Source organism: Budorcas taxicolor, chromosome X (genome assembly GCF_023091745.1).
Source record: "Budorcas taxicolor isolate Tak-1 chromosome X, Takin1.1, whole genome shotgun sequence".
In the NCBI taxonomy this organism is placed as follows: Eukaryota; Metazoa; Chordata; class Mammalia; order Artiodactyla; family Bovidae; genus Budorcas; species Budorcas taxicolor.
In genome coordinates this window covers 145,835,092-145,854,116 of record NC_068935.1, presented here as the reverse complement: position 1 = coordinate 145,854,116, position 19,025 = coordinate 145,835,092, and the positions used below count along the sequence as shown (strand labels likewise).

At 48.0% G+C, this 19,025-nt stretch overlaps 1 protein-coding gene across 5 annotated transcripts in view; it reads right to left on the bottom strand.

Annotated features, from left to right (window-relative positions):
- The window catches only part of TBL1X (transducin beta like 1 X-linked), a 250,083-nt gene that overhangs the window by 144,396 nt on the left and 86,662 nt on the right, over positions 1 to 19,025 (bottom strand). For 4 of the 5 annotated variants that reach the window (XM_052662903.1, XM_052662906.1, XM_052662905.1 and 1 more), the window contains one exon: positions 11,584 to 11,657. The gene's annotated coding sequence lies outside the window, so the exon portion shown is untranslated. Of the gene's footprint in view, positions 1 to 11,583; positions 11,658 to 19,025 lie in introns of those variants that run through there. The other variant, XM_052662908.1, reaches the window with a different exon arrangement.

Genomic DNA, 19,025 nt, shown 5'->3' with positions numbered 1-19,025 from the left:
ATGCTGGGAAAGATTGAGGGCAGGAGGAGAAGGGGACGACAGAGGATGGGATGGTTGGATGGCACCACCGACTCAGTGGGCATGAGTTTGAGGAAGCTCTGGGAGTTGGTGATGGACAGGGAGGCGTGGCGTGCTGTGGTGCATGGGGTCACAAAGAGTCAGACACGACCGAGCGACTGAACTGAACCAGGAAATAGTAGTATCTGGCTATAAGAAGGAAGGAAGCCACGGACACAGCCTACGACACATGTGAATCTTGAAAACACTGTGAGAAGCGAGAGAAACCAAGTCACGAGAGGCTACATAACATATGATTTACGGGAAACGCCCAATACAGACAAATCCACAGACATACACAACAGGTCTTCAGCTGCAGGGGGTGCTGAGGAGAGTAAGAAAAAAGTAGGGAGTGGTGGCTCTGGGGGTTGGAGTTTCTTTGGGGGGGGGGTACTGAAAATACTCTAAAATTAAACTGTGGCAATAACTGTACAGCTATGCGAGCAACCTGTTCTTGCTGCTCATTCGTGTTCCACTCTTTTGCGATCCCCTGGACTGTAGCCCCGCCAGGCTCCTCCATCTGTGGCCCTCTCCACGCAAGAATCCTGGAGTGGGCTGCCATTTCCTCCTCCAGGGGAATCTTCCTGACCCAGGGATCGAACCCCCGTCTCCTGTATTGGCAGGCGGGTTCTTTACCACTGACCCACCTGGGAAGTCCCTTCTGCACCCTACATGGCTACAAAGAGCCTGGGGTGCAGACACTCCTCAACCTCCAGTGAGTGAACACACCTGATCCCCACGCTGCAGCCCCTGGGACCCGGAATGCCCCCCAGGGGTTATGGAGCAAGCCTGATCCCCACGCCCGGGGCTCCTACGTGAAGGAGCTATCTCATTCTCTCAAAGGGAGTCCAGCGCAGCAGCATCAGAGAGTCGGGACCAAAGCCGAGGAAGCACATCACAGGAAATGAATCTCCGGCAGGATGATGTATTTTGTGGCAAATCAGGTCACGCCAGCCCCAGCTAGCCACAGTCCAGAATTCCTTGATTAGTATTCAAGAACTCTCTGTCGCGGCAGAGTTCACAGGTTTCGAGAGCCACAAATCCATCTGCTCCCGGCTTATCTTGAGTTTCACACGAAATTAATATTCTACCTATATCCTAGACTAGGCAAAGACAAACAGCTCCAGAACGCAAAGTGGCAGTATTCAATGTAAGTAAACACTGTGAAAAGACTCGGTTGAAAACATATCTGCAGCTTAACTTCTGTGTTTTAGAGGAATGTATATTTTGGCTTAAAACTCAACATTCAAAAAACGAAGATCATGGCGTCCAGTCCTACCGCTTCATGGCAAATAGATGGGGAAGCAATGGAAACAGTGGCCGACTTTATTTTCTTGGGCTCCAAAATCACTGCAGATGGTGACTGCAGCCATGAAATTGAAAAGACGCTTGCTCCTTGAGAAAAAAGCTATGACCATCCTAAACAGCGTATTGAAAAGCAGAGATATTACCTTGCTGACAAAGGTCCATCTAGTCTAAACTATGGTTTTTCCAACAGTCATGTATGGATGTCACAGTTGGACCATAAAGCTGAGCACCAAAGAATTGATGCTCTTGAACTGTGGAAATCAGTCCTGAATATTCATTGGAAAGACTGATGCTGAAGCTGAAACTCCAATACTTTGGCCACCTGATGCAAAGAACTGACTCAATGGAAAAGACCCTGATGCTGGGAAAGACTGAAGGCAGGAGAAGGGAACAATAGAGAATGAGATGGTTGGATGGCATCACCAACTCGATGGACGCCAAGTCTGAGCAAGCTCTGGGAGTTGGTGATGGACAGGGAGGCCTGGCGTGCTACGGTCCATGGGGTCACAAAGAGTCAGACATGACTGAGCGACTGAACTGAACTGATATTTTGTAAACCAGATACCATGTGGCCACACAGAAAAATGTCTTTAAAGTGGATGGAAAAAATTTTAAAGGTCAGGAAATACCCAGCCCTTTATCACTCTGAAATGCAATGCCTCCAATTAGAAGGTCTGCAAACCAAAAAGTGTAGGCCAAAATGTGAATCACACTTAAAATTAATCAGCCAACACTAAAATAAAGACAAAATGCGAACCCAATAATGTCATTAATTTAACACAGAAACTATGTTAAACTGTGAATCATGCTTCAAATTAATCAGTCACGTAAACCAGAAAACTCCACAGCAGTGAGGATCTGCCTGACCGATGAAGCTTTACTTCAGGTTTACAAAAATAAAAAGTCGACTGCAGCGCCTTATTTACTTTGAAAAAAATAAAAGTAAAAGATAGCTGTGTATTTTAAAAGACCCAAAGATCCTACCAGAGCACTTCATTGAGCAAGGTAACTTGCCAGAAAGAATATAAATTGTTCAACAGATTTTCAACTATTCCAGTGCACTTCTGTCAAGACTCCAAGTCTGCACCCTACAATTTCCACCCCAAACCAAAACTGAGATCAAATATCTGTGTGGCACCCCTGGCAAACCTGTATCCTGCTCCAATCCTGGCATGCAACACTCAAATGCCCTCCTTACCTGTGACAGACGAACAGACAACCTCAACATCCATTCTGGGTTCCTACTCGGCAACCAAGTGTCAAAAGAAATTCATTGCAACTGCTCTGTGTGAAGTTCTAACCTCATCCGAGCTGATGGACATTGCTGTGTACCCCGTCAGCAAATAGCAACTGCTTGAGGATTTTAGTATTGCAATAACCGTATCAGGACAAAATCAGATCCCAATATAGAGCACTGATTTTTTTCTTTTTTTTGGAGATGATGCTTGAGTTATAGACCCATTTAAGAATCGTCAAGAACCCTTTCACATAAACACTTCATCACATTGATTGCAAAGTGTCTCAAAAGTGTATACACACAGTGCCGGAGTTGACAGTTTCGCAGAGAAGGCAAAGGAGGTGGTACAGGAAGGCAGAGTCAGGGGGCAGGCAGATGGGGGACATTCACCCATCCCTCTTTGGGGCTGCGGTCAACTGCTAAGGAGGTGGTTTCCCTGGTGGCTCAATGGTGAAGAATCCGCCTGCCAATGCCAGAGACATGGGTTTGACCCCTGGCCCTGGGAAGATCTCATACGTCATGGACCATCTAAGACGGTGCGCCCCAACTTCTGAAGCCCGTGCCGCTGAGAGCCAGTGCTCCAAAACTACTGAAGACCCAACACTCTAGGGACTGACTGAGCTCGCACCAACGGAAGCCACCGCAGTGACAGGCCCGTGCACTGCAGCTTTACAGAGAGGAGGCCCCGACCTCTGCAGCTAGAAAGCACGCCCAGACAGCAGCGGTGCTGGAGTGAGCCGCCCTGCCCCCATGAGGACCTTCCCAACCCGGGGATCGAACCCAGGGCCCCCACACTGCAGGCGGATTCCTTTTTTGTTTTTTTGGTATTATCACCTTTTTGTATTTTTTTCTTTATTTTAATTGGAGGCTACTTACAATACTGTGGTGGCTTTTGCCATACATTGACATGAATCTGCCACGGGTGTACATGTGTTCCCCATCCTGACCCTCCCCGCACCCCCTTCCCCATCCCATCCCTCAGGGTCATCCCACTGTACCAGCCCTGAGCACCCTGTCTCATGCAACGAATCTGGACTGGCGATCTGTTTCACATGATAATTAATATACATGTTTCACTGCTATTCTCTCAGATCATCCCAGCCTCGCCTTCTCCCACAGACTCCAAAAGACTGTTCTTTACATCTCTGTCTCTTCTGCTGTCTCACGTACAGGGTCATCGTTACTGTCTTTCTAATTTCCATATATAAGTGTTAGTATACTGTATTGGTGTTTTTCTTTCTGACTTACTTTGCTCTGTATAATACGCTCCAGTTTGATCCACCTCCTTAGAACTATTCTTTTTAATGGCTAATGTTCCCTTGTGTATATGTACCACGGCTTTCTTATCCATTCGTCCGCTGCTGGACATCTAGGTTGCTTCCATGTCCTGGTGATTGTAAACAGTGTGCAGGAGGATTCCTTACCAGCTGAGCCACCAGGGAAGCCCCATGGAAGACCCAGAAGAGTTAAACAATAAATGAATAAGTACAACTATGCATATTTTTAAAGACAGCTCAGGAAGAAGCCATCTCACTGGAAAACAGCACAGGAGACGTCGGCCAGCACAGGGCCCGGTTCTGAACACGCCTGCTACGCACGCAGACATTTCTTCTACGGCTCTCTCCCATGGAGGCCAATTGGAACGAGGCAGGTGGGATGAATGAATAGAAGCTCATCTCAGAAGACAGTTCCTAAATCAGCAGAAGACTGCGTTAAGGCACTTGAGGAAGAGTATAAAAGAAGATTCTGGAGTTTTTCCGTGTGAGTACCATACCATGGACTCCACATGCCTCCTGGAATCGCTTTCTAGGTCTAAAGAGTGGCCGCAGGCCAGATATAAAGGGACCCCACACACACACTTAATTTCTCTTGTCAAAACTGATGTATTATTTCGTGGCCTGTGTTGGGCCTTCCTTGCAGCTATCCATCCATGGGGTAAACAAACCATCACACACACACACACACACACACACACACACACACACACACACACACACGATGGAACATTATTTAGCCAAAAGAAGGAAAACACAAGCTACCCCATCATTAAACTGCAAAGACATTTCACTGGATCAACTAAAACAGGCTCAAAAGGACGAATCTCATGTGATTGCATTTATGCGCGGTGCTTAGAAGTCTCAACTGCAGAGATATTGATATAAAGCAGAACCGTGGGTGCCAGGGGCTGGGGAAGGGGAACAGAGAGTTCTTGAAATGCGTATGTAATGGTAGCTTGGAAAGATGGAAAAAGTTCTACACGTGGATAGTGGTGATGGCTGTATAACAAGGTGAACGTACTTAACGACAGTGAAAGTCGCTCAGTCGTGCCTGACTCTTTGTGACCCCATGAACTATACAGTCCATGGAATTCTCCAGGTCAGAACGCTGGAGTGCGTAGCCTTTCCCTTCTTCAGGGGATCTTCCCAACCCAGGGATCGAACCCAGGTCTCCCTCACTGCAGGTGGATTCTTTACCAGCTGAGCCACAAGGGAAGCCCGAAGGTTAAAACAGGAAATCAAACTGTAAGCCACTGGGGAAAAATGGTTAGCATGGTATATTATATGTTACGCATATTTTATCACTGTAAAACATAATGCTTTGTAAATCCGACTTAAATAGGCATTAAGTAAAGGCGTGACCTTTCAGACATACCTTTCTGGACTGTAACTTCATCTTAGGATTCCGTTAAAAATTTGCTAATTGTGCACAGGGCTGTCTCATAAAAGTACGAATGTGCAGGATTTCGCAATTTTTTTTCCCCTGGTGGCGTCACGGCAAAGCAGGGGTCAAACCTGTGTCCTTGGAAGTGACAGGACCAAGTCCTAACCACCTGGACCACCAGGGAACTCCCCACAAGTAGTCAAAGTAATAAGATTTAGAATTAAGAAAATTATGCAAACTTTTTAATAGACTATAAATCACAGTGAATCCAACTGAGGCTTATGAATTTATCCATATGATCACACTGTCAAAAATGTACTTCTTCCTCTGACAAAAAACAAAATCTAGGAACAGAAACCCAAGTATATTCATTTCTAAAAGTATAGTCATGTTGAGTCGGAGAAGGCAATGGCACCCCAATCCAGTACTCTTACCTGGAAAATCCCATGGGCGGAGGAGCCTGGTAGGCTGCAGTCCATGGGGTTGCTAGGAGTCGGCCACGACTGAAGCGACTTAGCAGCAGCAGCAGCAGTCATGTTGAATACTGGAGTCATCATGCGTGTGTGCGTGCACGCGTGCTCGGTTGAGTCCAACTCTGTGACCCCGTGGACTATATCCCACCCGGCTCCTCTCTTGTCCATGGGATTCTCCAGGCAAGAATACTGGAGTGGGTTGCCATGCTCTTCTCTAGGGGATCTTCCTGACTCAGGGATCAATCCTACGTCTCCTGCTTGGCAGGCAGATTCTTTATCACTGAGCCACCTGGGAAGCCCCAGAGTCATCACAGGAGGATGCAAAGTGTATTACTCCTTACCACAGAGTTTCAGAGCCAATGCCAAGAGCTGCCAACCTACTGTGAAACAAGATGAAGGGCAACAGTCAATATATGCCAAGTTTCGGGGCAAATCCTAAACCAGCCAAGCTCATACTACCGACATTTGAAAGTGGAAGTGAAAGCCGCTCAGTCGTGTCTGACTCTTTGCAACCCCATGAACTGTACAGTCCACGGGATTCTCCAGGCCAGAATCCTGCAGTGGGTAGCCTTTCCCTTCTCCAGGGGATCTTCCCAACCCAGAGACCGAACGCAGGTCTCCAGCATTGCAGGCAGATTCTTTAGCAGCTGAGCCACCAGGGAAGCCCAAGAATACTGGAGTGGGTAGCCTCTCCCTTCTCCAGGGGAACTTCCTGATCCAGGAATCGAACCCAGGTCTCCTGCATTGCAGGCGGATTCTTTACCAACTGAGCTATCAGGGAAGCCCATTTGGGGTCAGATAATTCTTTGGTGTGTGAGAAGGTGGGAGAGGCTGCCCTGTCCATGGTGAGGTGTTTGGCAGCATCCTCAGATGCCAGGATCACTCCTTCCCATCAAATCAATCATATATGACAACCAAACATGTCTCTAGACTTTGCCAAGTGTCCCGGCGGGGTTGCGGGGGCAGTTTAATAGACTGCCCCCAGTGGAGAACCCCTGTCCTCAAGAAAGAGATCTTCAGGAACTGCCCATGTTACCAAAAGGTTTTCCTGTGGTCATGTATGGGTGTGAGAGTTGGACTGTGAAGAAGGCTGAGCACGTAAGAATTGATGCTTTTGAACTGTGGTGTTGGAGAAGACTCGAGAGTCCCTTGGACTGCAAGGAGATCCAACCAGTCCATTCTGAAGGAGATCAGCCCTGGGATTTCTTTAGAAGGAATGATGCTAAAGCTGAAACTCCAGGGCTCTGGCCACCTCATGCGAAGAGTTGACTCGTTGGAAAAGACTCTGATGCTGGGAGGGGTTGGGGGCAGGAGGAGAAGGGGATGACAGAGGATGAGATGGCTGGATGGCATCACTGACTCGATGGACGTGAGTCTGAGTGAACTCTGGGAGTTGGTGATGGACAGGGAGGCCTGGCGTGCTGCGATTCATGGGGTCACGAAGAGTCGGGCACGACTGAGCGACTGAACTGAACTGAATTGATTTGGTGTCAGAGTCAGAAGTAGTAACAGATGTCAGAAATGAAAGAAACCTGCCATCACCTTCAGGCCATTTTACAACCGGAAGCTACAGCCAATTTCAAGAGCTTATTCTTGAATTTTAATTAACTGGAACTCAATGTCCATTTATACCTTCCCAGGTGGTGCTAAGCAGTGAAGAACCAGCCTGCCAATGCAGGAGACGTAAGGAACACGGGTTCGATCCCTGGGTTGGGAAGATCCCCTGGAGAAGGGACTGGCAATAGACCCGCTCCAGGATGCTTGCCTGGAGAATCCCCATGGACAGAGGCGCCCATGGGCTACAGTCCACGGGGTCGCACAGAGCTGGACACAACTGAATTAGCACAGCACAGTGTCCTTTTGTATTAAGTTCCATGAAGAAGAGACTCACTAGACTCCCGATCCATCAGTTGAGGGCATGCCCCTGCCAACAGCACGAGTTTTTGTGGGTTCGAGAGCAAAGAAGTGGTTTCTCAAGAGAAAGTGGGTTTTTCCCTGAAAAGCTGGAGGGAGGCATGTCTGTGGGGCTCTACCTCTGTGTTCCGGGGATTTAAGAAGGCAAAGGTTGTTTGGATGAAAAGAACGCTGAATAAAGCTCAAGCGAAGATTGGAAGCAAGGGCTGAATCACGCTGTCAAACAGCACCTCATCACACATTTTTCATCAGTGGGAGACCTCAGAAAATGAAACTGCACTACACCATTATCCATGCGGAATTCACATCTTCAGATCAACTAGTTATGGTTGCCAGGACACCTGGATGCTGTATGGCTTCTGATAAGACAGCCTACGTCTAGCCCATGGCACCCCAAGCCTGCCAAACAACACCCATGTCCCAACCCGTGCCACTGCCTGCAATACCTTAGTACAAAAAACCCCTGCAACCGGGTTGGTCTGTAACACGGCGGACCGTCCAGCTGAGATTCACAGAACACGCTGTTTTGCCCCTGCTACAGTGTCTGGTTCTAACCATCAACAATTCCACCGGGAATGTCTCCAGGCTCCAGGTAATCACCTGTCTCAGCATCACGGCTAATTCTAAATGCAGTCCTTTGAGCCCTTTTAGGACTTTATGAACAGAAAAGAGTTGGTGAGAACGGGCCACCCATCCCCTTATACTAGGCCTCACCTCACCCCAACAGACCAGTTCCAAACTGGAAAAGGAGTACATCAAGGCTGTTTATTGTCATCCTGCTTATTTAACTTATATGCAGAGTACAGCCGAAGTTGTGACCAACCTAGACAGCATATTAAAAAGCAGAGACATTACTTTGCCAGCAAAAGGTCCGTCTAGTCAAGGCTATGGTTTTTCCAGTAGTCGTGTATGGATGTGAGAGTTGAACTACAAAGAAAGTTGACCGCTGAAGAACCAATGCTTTCGAACTGTGGTGTTGGAGAAGGCTCTTGAGAGTGCCTTGGACTGCAAGGAGATGCAACCAGTTCATCCTGAAGGAGATCAGTCCTGAATATCCACTGGAAAGACTAACGCTGAAGATGAACCTCCAACACTTTGGCCACCTGATGCGAAGAACTGACTCCTTAGAAAAGACCCTGATGCTGGGAAAGATTGAAGGCAGGAGGAGAAGGGGACAACAGATGGTTGGATGGCATCACCGACTCGATGGACATGAGTTTGAGCAAGCTCTGGGAGATGGTGAAGGACAGGGAGGCCTGGAGTCCATGGGATCTCAAAGAGTTGGACATGACCGAGCCACTGAACAACATCACACGAAATGCCGCGCTGGATGAAGCACAAGCTGGAACAAAGACTGCAGGGAGAAATATCCACAAGCTGGAATCAAGACTGCAGGGAGAAATATCAACAACCTCAGACATGCAAATCATACCACCCTAATGGCAGAAAAATCATTCTTGAAAGGACAAAATTACAGAGCCAGAGAAGTCAGTGGCTGCCAGGAGCCACAGAGGGAGGCCATGCAGTGGGGGCATGCAGGGGTTTTCCTGTGTGAATGGAACGGTTTCTGTGTTGGATTAGGGTGGGGGTTACTTAAAGCTCCACATATGATTATAGCTCACACACTGTCCACATGCAACGCACGCACACACACACCAAAACTGCTAAAATGCACACCAGGGCTGCATCAGTGCAAAGCTGCAGATGTCAGTTTCCTACTTTTGATAACATAGTATCTTCTCGAAAGACCAGGGAAGGCGGGGGAGGGTACCCTAGACCTCAATTTGCTATTGTTTTTGTTTCCCGGATGGCGCTAGTGCAAGAGATGTAAGAGAGACTGTGGTTTCGGTCCCTGGGTCAGGAAGATCCCCTGGAGGAGGGTGTGGGCAATTCCCTCCAGTGAGAATCCCATGGACAGAGGAGCCTGGCGCGCACTCCATTTCATGGAGTCGCAACGAGTGGGACACAACTGAAGCACCTGAGCACGCACACACAACCTATTTTTGCCACGTCTTGCGAGTCTGATGTTATTTCAAAATAGAAATCGTCAAAAGTAACAGCGTCTCACCGATGAACAGATACACCAAACGTGGGCTATTCATCCAATGGAATGGGGTCTGGTAATCAAAACCAATGCAACAACACGGTTGAACCTTGAAAATGTTCCACCGAGTGAAAACCAGCCATCCACAAAGCGCACACACACTGCGTGATTGCATTCACACGAAACATCCAGAATGAACAAATCCAGAGATGCTGACCGTCGACGGGTGGGGACTGGGGACGGGGGGAGGCCTGAACAAGGAGTGAGTTCTCATGGGTCCATGGGGTTCTTTGGGGAGCGAGGAAATGATTTAGAATCAGCTGTGGCGATGGCTGCGGAGCTCTGTGAATATTCTAAAAATCACCGAAGCGTACACTCTGAAAGAGTCAATTGTCCACTATGTGAATAACAACGCAATCAAGTCGTTAACACAATACGGCCATGTCTGGCAGACGAGTTGTTATGTACGTTATCTTGCCATGATTTACTGTTATTTCTTCACCCCAGGGGGCTGGGGGTGGTTGGTTGAAAAGGTCACCTATGATACTGTTTCAAATTACACACGCCCATCTGTTACTGATGGGTATGTGATCCCAGGCGTGTCTAGGTAAATGGAGATAGCCGCTCTGATGCTAAGAGAATCAGAATCAGACTCCTTTGGGCACTGTGCAGGCAGGGGTTAACATCAGGGTCCTTGCCTTTTCCTTAGGGAAGCCTGGCATGCTGCAGCCCAGGGGACTGCAAAGGGTCGGACACAACTGAGCGACTGAACAACAAAAACCCCCATCACTCCCCTGCATTCCACCAGGCTGGTTTATCAGCTTTTCCCTTTAAAAAAAAATCATCTCTCTTATTGTTCGTTCCACGCCTTTGCCCATAGAGTCCGCCATCTAGAACGCATATCTTCACTATGCATTGAGATCCCAAGCACCACCAAAGCCAGCCCAAGTCTCCCCTTCAAGACGAAGATCCAGCCTTCCTCAGCGGCTGCAAGGCAAGTTAGTAGATCCTTCCTGGGAATTCCCACAGCAGGAGACGTCTGCACCGTCCATGGGACACCCATCCAGGCCACGGCTTTCTAGGACCTGTAACGCCTTCCCCCAAAACACGAGACACATCTCACTTAATCTCCGCACACTCCACAACGCTCCAGAAGTTAAGAGATTGAGAGAACGGTCAGCCCCAGAAACAGAAGACTTTCATAAAAGGGGGGGTCTTGAAAAGGAAGTTCTTGATCTGGGTGAGACCCAGGCCTTGCTACAAGCTGGTGAAATATAGCTGTCAAGATGATGGCTCCAGACCCCAGAGGTCCCCGTCCTAGGAACCTTGCCTGGGTTCTCTGTGCTCTCACAACAGTCCACGTGGGGCTCAGACAGAAGGAAAACAGCTCCCCAGGGGCCCCCAGCACAGGCCACGTGGCCTCACGATGCTGTCCAACAAGGTGTTTATGCTACGTTCTATCTGGACCACAAACTAGGCTGTGGAGGTCTGTTGTTTCCAAACACATACAAGACAAGCATCAAAAAAAAACAACAAAAAACACAACCACCTCTATTTCTCATAATCAGCCATCCGAGGGAAAATAAGTGCCTGCAACGTTCACGGGAATGTGAGACCATGAAAGAAATAACCATCTCCATCTCTCTTTCCTAAAATTTCTGACTTTCCAAACGCGCTGTGAAACAGGAGTTTATTACGAAGTGCCAACACAGACGGATACACAGCGTGTTTTGGTTACCAAATCAACTATTACAAGACATCTTGAGAAATTACTGTTTCTGGTACATACAGCCAATAAGTAATAGTAAATTTTTTAAAAAAACATGGACCAGTTGACAGGATACTTCATTATAGAATAAGAAACAAATCCATTTTACAATTTTACTTACTCAGAGACAAATGTAGGCAAATCTCGTCTTCCTTCTGGGGTTTAATTTTAGGCCTGTTTTCTGTCTTCAGTTACCTGTCAACAAAAATACACCCAAAATCAGGCAAAAAAAGAAGTCAACGAAACCCACTCCAGTATTCTTGCTTGGGAAACCCCACGGACAGAAGAGCCTGGTGGGTTACAGCCCCTGGGGTCTCAAAAGAGTTGGACACAAGTTAGTGACTAAGCAACAACAAATTGCATTTTATCACACCAAGTATTTTTTAACGTATTTTTGTTAACGCAGCAAATATTACAATAGAATCTGGAAAACAGATCCTGGTGAACTCAATAAAAATTACCAGATCTCCCTTGTAGCCATTCAAAAACAAAAAAAAGTCAACAAAAACATCTCAACTACATTCTCGACCGTTCAAAGACTTACGCAGATTTCTGAAGCAGGGGGGTTCTTAGGAAGCGGAAACACTAACAGTGTCAGATGGTGGACAACCACCGTCGGTGAAATTCAGTCTTATCTCTGTGCATACAGTGAGCCTGTTCACACGAAATCTGTTCAAAACTCTCAATCTCAAACTAGTTATGATCACCCCAAAACCGGAGACACATCTCACTCATCTCTGCACACTCCACAATGCTCCAGAAGTAAGAGATTCAAAGAGCAGTCATCTAAGCCAGCTAGAGCATCTCGCCAGCTCTCACTGTTCTCTAAGCACCCTAAAACACACTAAATGAAAAACACAGGTTATTTCTCGCGCGATTCGATGCAACTTGGCACATTCTCACTGAGAACTCCGCGTCCAGCCATGTGGAAAGAGCAAACGCCGCTCAGCGACCCTGCTGTTCACATCACGTGTGCTGGGGTTGGGGGCAGAAGCAGTAAGGATGCGTTCCAGGTTCAGAGCTCGAGCAAAAGGTGGGATGTTTGGGAAGTCGGAGTGGAGGAAGAGAGCAAAAGCTTTGGAAAGTGTGAACTTCTCCTGAAACCCCTGTTGGCTCTCCCACTCTCATGTGATCGCACATGTCTGAGCCGGTGGCAGAGGTCACATTCCCAGAGTTAGGTCTGTGTAACCAACGGACTTCCCTGGTGGCTCAGACAGTAAAGCATCTGCCTACAATGCATGAGACCTGGGTTCAATCCCTGGGTCGGGAAGATCTCCGGGAGAAAGAAACGGCAACCCACTCCCGTATCGTTGCCAGCAAAACCCCATGGACGGAGGAGCCTGGTGGGTCACGGGATCGCAAAGAGTCAGACATGAGTGAGTGACTTCACTTCATTTCACGTCAACCGCGACCCCTGGAGCTGTGGGCCTGTCTCGGACGCACCTGGGGTGGGATTTCTCCTCCTCAGCAGCACTGGCATCGGGACCAGGTCACTCTACGCGGTGGGCTTCCCAGGTGGCGCTCGTGGGAAAGCCACCTGCCAATGCACTGGACGTTAAGAGATGCAGGATCAATCCCTGGGTCGGGAACATGCCCTGGGGGAGGGCATGGCAACCCACTCCAGCATTCTTGCCTGGAGAAATCCCATGGACAGAGGAGCCCAGTGGGCTACAGCCCATGGGGTCGCAAAGAATCAGACACAATTGAAGCAACTCAGCAGGCACGCAAGCATTCTCTGGGGTGGGGATGGGGGGGCTGCGCTCGGTGTGAGAGGACTCTGAACAGTATTTCAGGCCCTATCCACTCGACGCCATCGGAATCCTGCCATCCACCACCCAGGGTGTGACAAGCAAGCTGACCCTCGTGGCCCAGTGTCCCCTGGACAGCACGGTCACCCCAGTGAGACTATCTCAAGATTATCACACTAAGGCCTCCCAAGTGGCGCCAGGGGTAAAGAATCTGCCTGCAGGAGACGCAAGAGACCTGGGTTGTGTCCCTGGGTCGGGAAGATCCCCTTGGAGGAGGGCATGGCCATACATGCCAGTATTCCTGCCTGGAGAATCCCATGGACAGAGGAGCCTGGTAGGCTACAGTCCATGGGGTCGCAGAGAGTCAGACACGACTGAAGTTAAGTGATATCATATGACATCACTTATATGTGGAGTCCAAAAATAAATGTAATACCCTGGCCGTCTAGTGGTTAGTGGTCTGACCTCTTACTGCCCAGGACCCCAAATCAATGCCTGGTCAGGGGGCAAACTAAGATCTCACAAGCTGTGCAGCAAAGAAAATTAATAAACAATTTTAAAAAAGACAAATAAATGCTACAAAGGACCTTCTTTACAAAACAGAAACAGACTCAGACACAGAAAACAAACTGATGCTTACTAAAGGGGGAAGAAGGGCTGGGATAAACGAGGAATTTGGGATTAAGATATACACACTACTATGAATATAGATAAAATGGATACACAACTAAATTGCACAGCACGGGGAATTACAGTATCTTTCTCATCACCTACCATGGGAAAGAATCTGATAAGTAATAGATTCAACGGTATTTCTATAAACGTAAAGGCCACCACTGAACCCAGAGGAGAAGGATCTGGCCAGGGAGACAGAGAAACAAGAGCACAGCCATGTGGGATGAAAACCCCAGACAGTGCGGCGTTCCTGGCTTCTAGTGACAGCCGCCACTCAGATTACCGGGGGAAGACCAGCAAGTAACCGCTGCCGAGACGGAGGACTCGAGCGGGGCCCGTGGCTGATAGGATGACAAGGACGAACACAGGCTGTCTTCTCTGCATCTGCTCCCTGCACGGAAGAAACTCAGAAGACTTCACGGAGGTGGCAGCATCCCTTGCCGCAAGAAGTCAGGTGAAGAGGAACGTAAAGCGGCTGCCACACGTGAGTGGTACTGGAGGTCAACGGGTGGGCGCAAGCAGAGGGCATGGAAGTTTGCCAAAATGTTCTGACAGGTGGGTGCTCGGCAAAGAGGATGCTGACAGCAGAGTACGGGAGGGCTGGTTGGTGGGGGACAAAGGGGAGCCCCACACAGCACAGGAAAGAGACCCCTCTCCCCCACCGCCCGATCAGCATAGACCAACCTCAGTCCTGGGGCCGCCCAGCGTAAGAACAGCTGCTAGTGGTGGTGCATGCGGGCTCCAGGGCTGCCCAACGACCAGAGCCGGGAGACCAGGGGACCAGTTCAGTTCAGTCGCTCAGTCGTGTCCGACTCTGCAGACCCCATGGACTGCAACACGCCAGGCTTCCCTGCCCATCACCAACTCCCGGAGCTTGCTCAAGCTCCTGTCCACTGAGCTGGTGAGGGCATCCAAGCATCTCGTCCTCTGTTGTCCCTTCTTCTCCCGCCTTCCATGTTTCCCAGCATCAGGGGCTTTTCCGATGAGTCAGTTCTTAGCATCATGTGGCCAAAGTACTGGAGCTTCAGCAGAGGACCAGAGCCAAGCTGTTTTCTGACTTGCTCTCAAAACATCCCAAATCCCCCTACCCCTCGAAGGAACACATCTGGACCACCAGGAACTGGGGTTAAAGGGCACCTCATGAACTTCCAGTCTTGCTCTTTTTTACCCACGCCCCTACCACGTGTTGTCTAAGCTTACAAGGAAGGGCCCACCCTCTTGGCAGACAGTGCTCAGAACCCTTTAACTCTACCAGTTCCAGTTCAATTACTCAATCGTGTCCGACTCTTTGCGACCCCATGAACTGCAGCACGCCAGGCCTCCCTGTCCATCACCAACTCCCAGAGTTTACCCAAACTCATGTCCATTGAGTCGGTGATGCCGTCCAACCATCTCATCCTCTGTCGTCCCCTTCTCCTCCTGCCCTCAACCCTTCCCAACATCAGGATCTTTTCAAATGAGTCAGCTCTTCGCAACAGTGGGCCAAAATATTGGAGTTCCAGCTTCAGCGTCTTCCTTCCATCAAACTACTATGCACATATACTCAGTTAAAAAAAAGAAAATGAAAAAGTTAAAAAAAAGAGAGAAACAGATTTACAAGCCTCACTTTGCTCCTAATTAATTATAAGAAACTCTCTCCGGACCAGAGACTCCTCAGCTGTGAAATGAGGGTATTAAATTATTTATGAGGTTTCACCCACATCAAAAAGGAAAATCGGAGGAACCATTTTCCTGTTGACTTCCTTGGTAAATTCTAAGGGAAAACAACACCTTGCAGGGAGCTGAGGATTTGCAAAGGGATTGCTTTGGGAGGACTTGGGCCGGGGGGGGGCGCGGCAGACGGGTGTGAAGAGGAATTCATGTGTGTTCCACAGCCACCTGAGCACAGAAATGCATCCAAGGCAATTTTTTCCCCTCCTCTGAAGTTGCCATAATGATTAACATGTTCACCCTGGAGAAACTCAAGTTGTACAATCATGGGGGGGAAAAAAATGCAAAAAAATCTAAAATATGTTTCCTGAAACCACAGAGCATGACACAGGAGCTGCAGTTTCCTCCCGAGTCCTCTTCTTTTTTTTTTAAGAGAGCCCGGAATTAACCCAGCCTAGCCCCAGCAGCTAAGATACATTCCGGCGGGAGGGGTCTCAATGCCAGAGAATTCGAACCACTTCATTTGCCACCTACTTGCAGAGTTCAGGTTCTGTATGATGAAGCTGTCGTTTCCTGCACTATCAATACCGCCCAGTGCTTTTTATATATTCGGATGATTCAGTCCATATTAGATTTTTTTAAATTTACTTTTAATTGAAGGATACTTGCTTTACAACGCTGTGTTACTTTCTGCTGTACAACAATGTGATTCAACCCTATGTACAAGTATGTCCCTTCCCTCTTGAACCTCCTTCTCATCCCCTTACCCCACCCCAACCCTCTAGGTCATCACAGAACAGAGAGCTGGGCTTCCTTGTGCTATACAGGCAGCTTCCCAGGAGCTAGTTATTTTATCAGTGAAAGTGACAAGTGAAAGTCGCTCAACCGTGTCTGACTCTCTGCCGACCCCATGGACTTGTACAGTCCAGTGGAATTCTCCAGGCCAGAATACTGGAATGGGCAGCCTTTCCCTTCTCCAGGGGATCTTCCTGATCCAGGAATCGAACCTGGGTCTCCTGCATTGCAGGCAGATGGCTTTCTTTACCATCTAAGCCACCAGGGAAGCCCTCAATTCCACATACATGCCTTAATACATGACATTCGGTTTTCTCTTCCTGACTGACTTCCCTCTGAATAACACACTCTAGGTTCAGCCACCTCACTAGAAACATCACATCAGTTCAGTCGCTCGGTCATGTCCGACTCTTGGCGACCCCATGGACCGCAGCACGCCAGGCTTCCCTGTCCATCACCAAGTTTCGGGGCTCGCTCAAACTCACATTCATCCAGTCACTAGAACCTACCAGATGGTTAACCCTTTAAATCTGTGCTTTCTCCAATGGGGCTAATTGTGTCCCCTGTCCTCCCCACCCCCAGCCACCGTCACTGGACACCAGGCCATGTCTGTAAACATTTTCAGTCCTCAGGACTCCAGGAAGAATGTTACTGGCATCGAGTGAGGCCAGAGATGCTGCTGAAGCTCCTACGGCACATAGAACAGCTCCCTTCATAAACAGCTAGTAATATCTGGCTCAAATGTCAATATTGCCATGGCTGAGAAATTCTCATTTGAACTATACTAAAAATTTAAAAAAAAAAAAAAAAAAACTTATTTAGTGGTGCTGGGTCTTAAGTCATAGCATGCAGGCTCTTTAGTTATGGCATGTGGGATATAGTTCCTGAAGAGAGATTTATCCCAGGGCTCCCTGCACTGGGAAGGGGGAGTCTTAGCCACTGGACCACTGAGGAAGTCCCCATACTAACATCTCTATAATTCTGCAGAAGGTATATACTGTGTATCATGCTTATTCTTTTCAAAGTAACAGAATACATACGCTACAGGTGAAGCAAGACTTGTCATCTCAGCTGCAAACTTTCCAGCATCCCCTATCCTCAATTCTGCTCTCCACAGCAACCACATTCGAATCACAGAATCGTTTCTACAGTCGGCAATATTCCTTGTCATGGACTCACACGATTCTAAATAAGCTGCTGTGTGGTATACCCTATCAACTTTAGAGATCACTTACTTGGTTTTCTCACATACGGATGAAGATTTTGTTTTTGTAAATTCCGCTTACTCCTTGGAAGAAAAGTTATGACCAACCTAGACAGCGTATTAAAAAGCAGAGACACTACTTTGCCAACAAAGGTCCGTCTAGCCAAGACTATGGTTTCTCCAGTAGTCATGCATGGATGTGAGAGTTGGACTATAAAGAAAGCTGAGCACAGAAGAATTGATGCTTTTGAACTGCGGTGTTGGAGAAGACTCTTGAGAGCCCCTTGGACTGCAAGGAGATCCAACCAGTCCATCCTAAAGGAAATCAGTCCTGAATATTCATTGGAAGGACTGATCCTTTATTCAGTTTGAAGCTGAAACTCCAATCCTTTGGCCAACTGATGCAAAGAACTGACTCATTTGAAAAGACCCTGATGCTCGGAATGACTGAAGGCAGGAGGAGAAGGGGATGACAGATGATGAGATGGTTGGACTGCATCACCAACTTGATGGACATGAGTTTGAGCAAGCTCCGGGAGTTGGTGATGGACAGGGAGGCCTGGCGTGCTGCAGTCCATGGGGTCGCACAGAGTTGGACACAACTGAGCAACTGAACTGAACTGAACTTCCCGCCAGCCATCCTGGCTTACCCTCCCACATTTTTCCAACAGTGTAACATGTTTTGGTTACATATAAACTCTACGCATGCTATTTTGACAGTGGAACAGGCACTTTCAGGCAAGCATGCAGTAGGGTGATGATGTCTTTCTTAGGTCTAACTCTAATTTTCCCGGGATGATTTGGCTGTCTCTGTTTCTCTTTGATAATTCCTCCAACAACCTTCCACCATCTTCCAATTTTTCACTCAGATAACTTGGCAGTTCTGTGTTCACCCCAACCACTGCTCTCCTGACCCCCCCCCCCAATATATATACACACACCAAACCTTCCTCCTGAAGCTTCTGGACTCTGGTCCAGTCTCTACTTGTCAGAGCGAGATCTGCTGAGACCAGATGCCCCAGATCGCACCACCAGCACTGTGACGATTCCTTCCGCCTCTCTCTGTCTCAGGGACCCCAAGTCTCCCCCCTTTCTTGGTTTACTGTCTCCTTTCAATGGAACCCGTTCTGCAGCAGCTTCCTGAGAAAAGTGATGTATGAAACCTAGAAGCCTGCTGATAATCCTGAGTATGGACAAATTTATGCTACTCTGAATTAACAACCTATGAGGGAATGAATGCAAAAATCTGAGTGAAAATAAATTTTCATAGAATTCTAAGCTCAGTCTGTTTTCCGACTTAAGAAATATGATGTCATTCTGATTCCAGGCCCTTCCTATGACTCTTTTCCATCCAAAAAAAAAAAAAAATAGTACTTAGACGCTGCCTTTATCCCTGATTTTCTACAATGAAATGCTGATGAGATTTCAAGTAGTAATTTTTGATATGCTTAATTTCTATTCTATGTTTTAGTGATTTGGTTTGAAATTTCT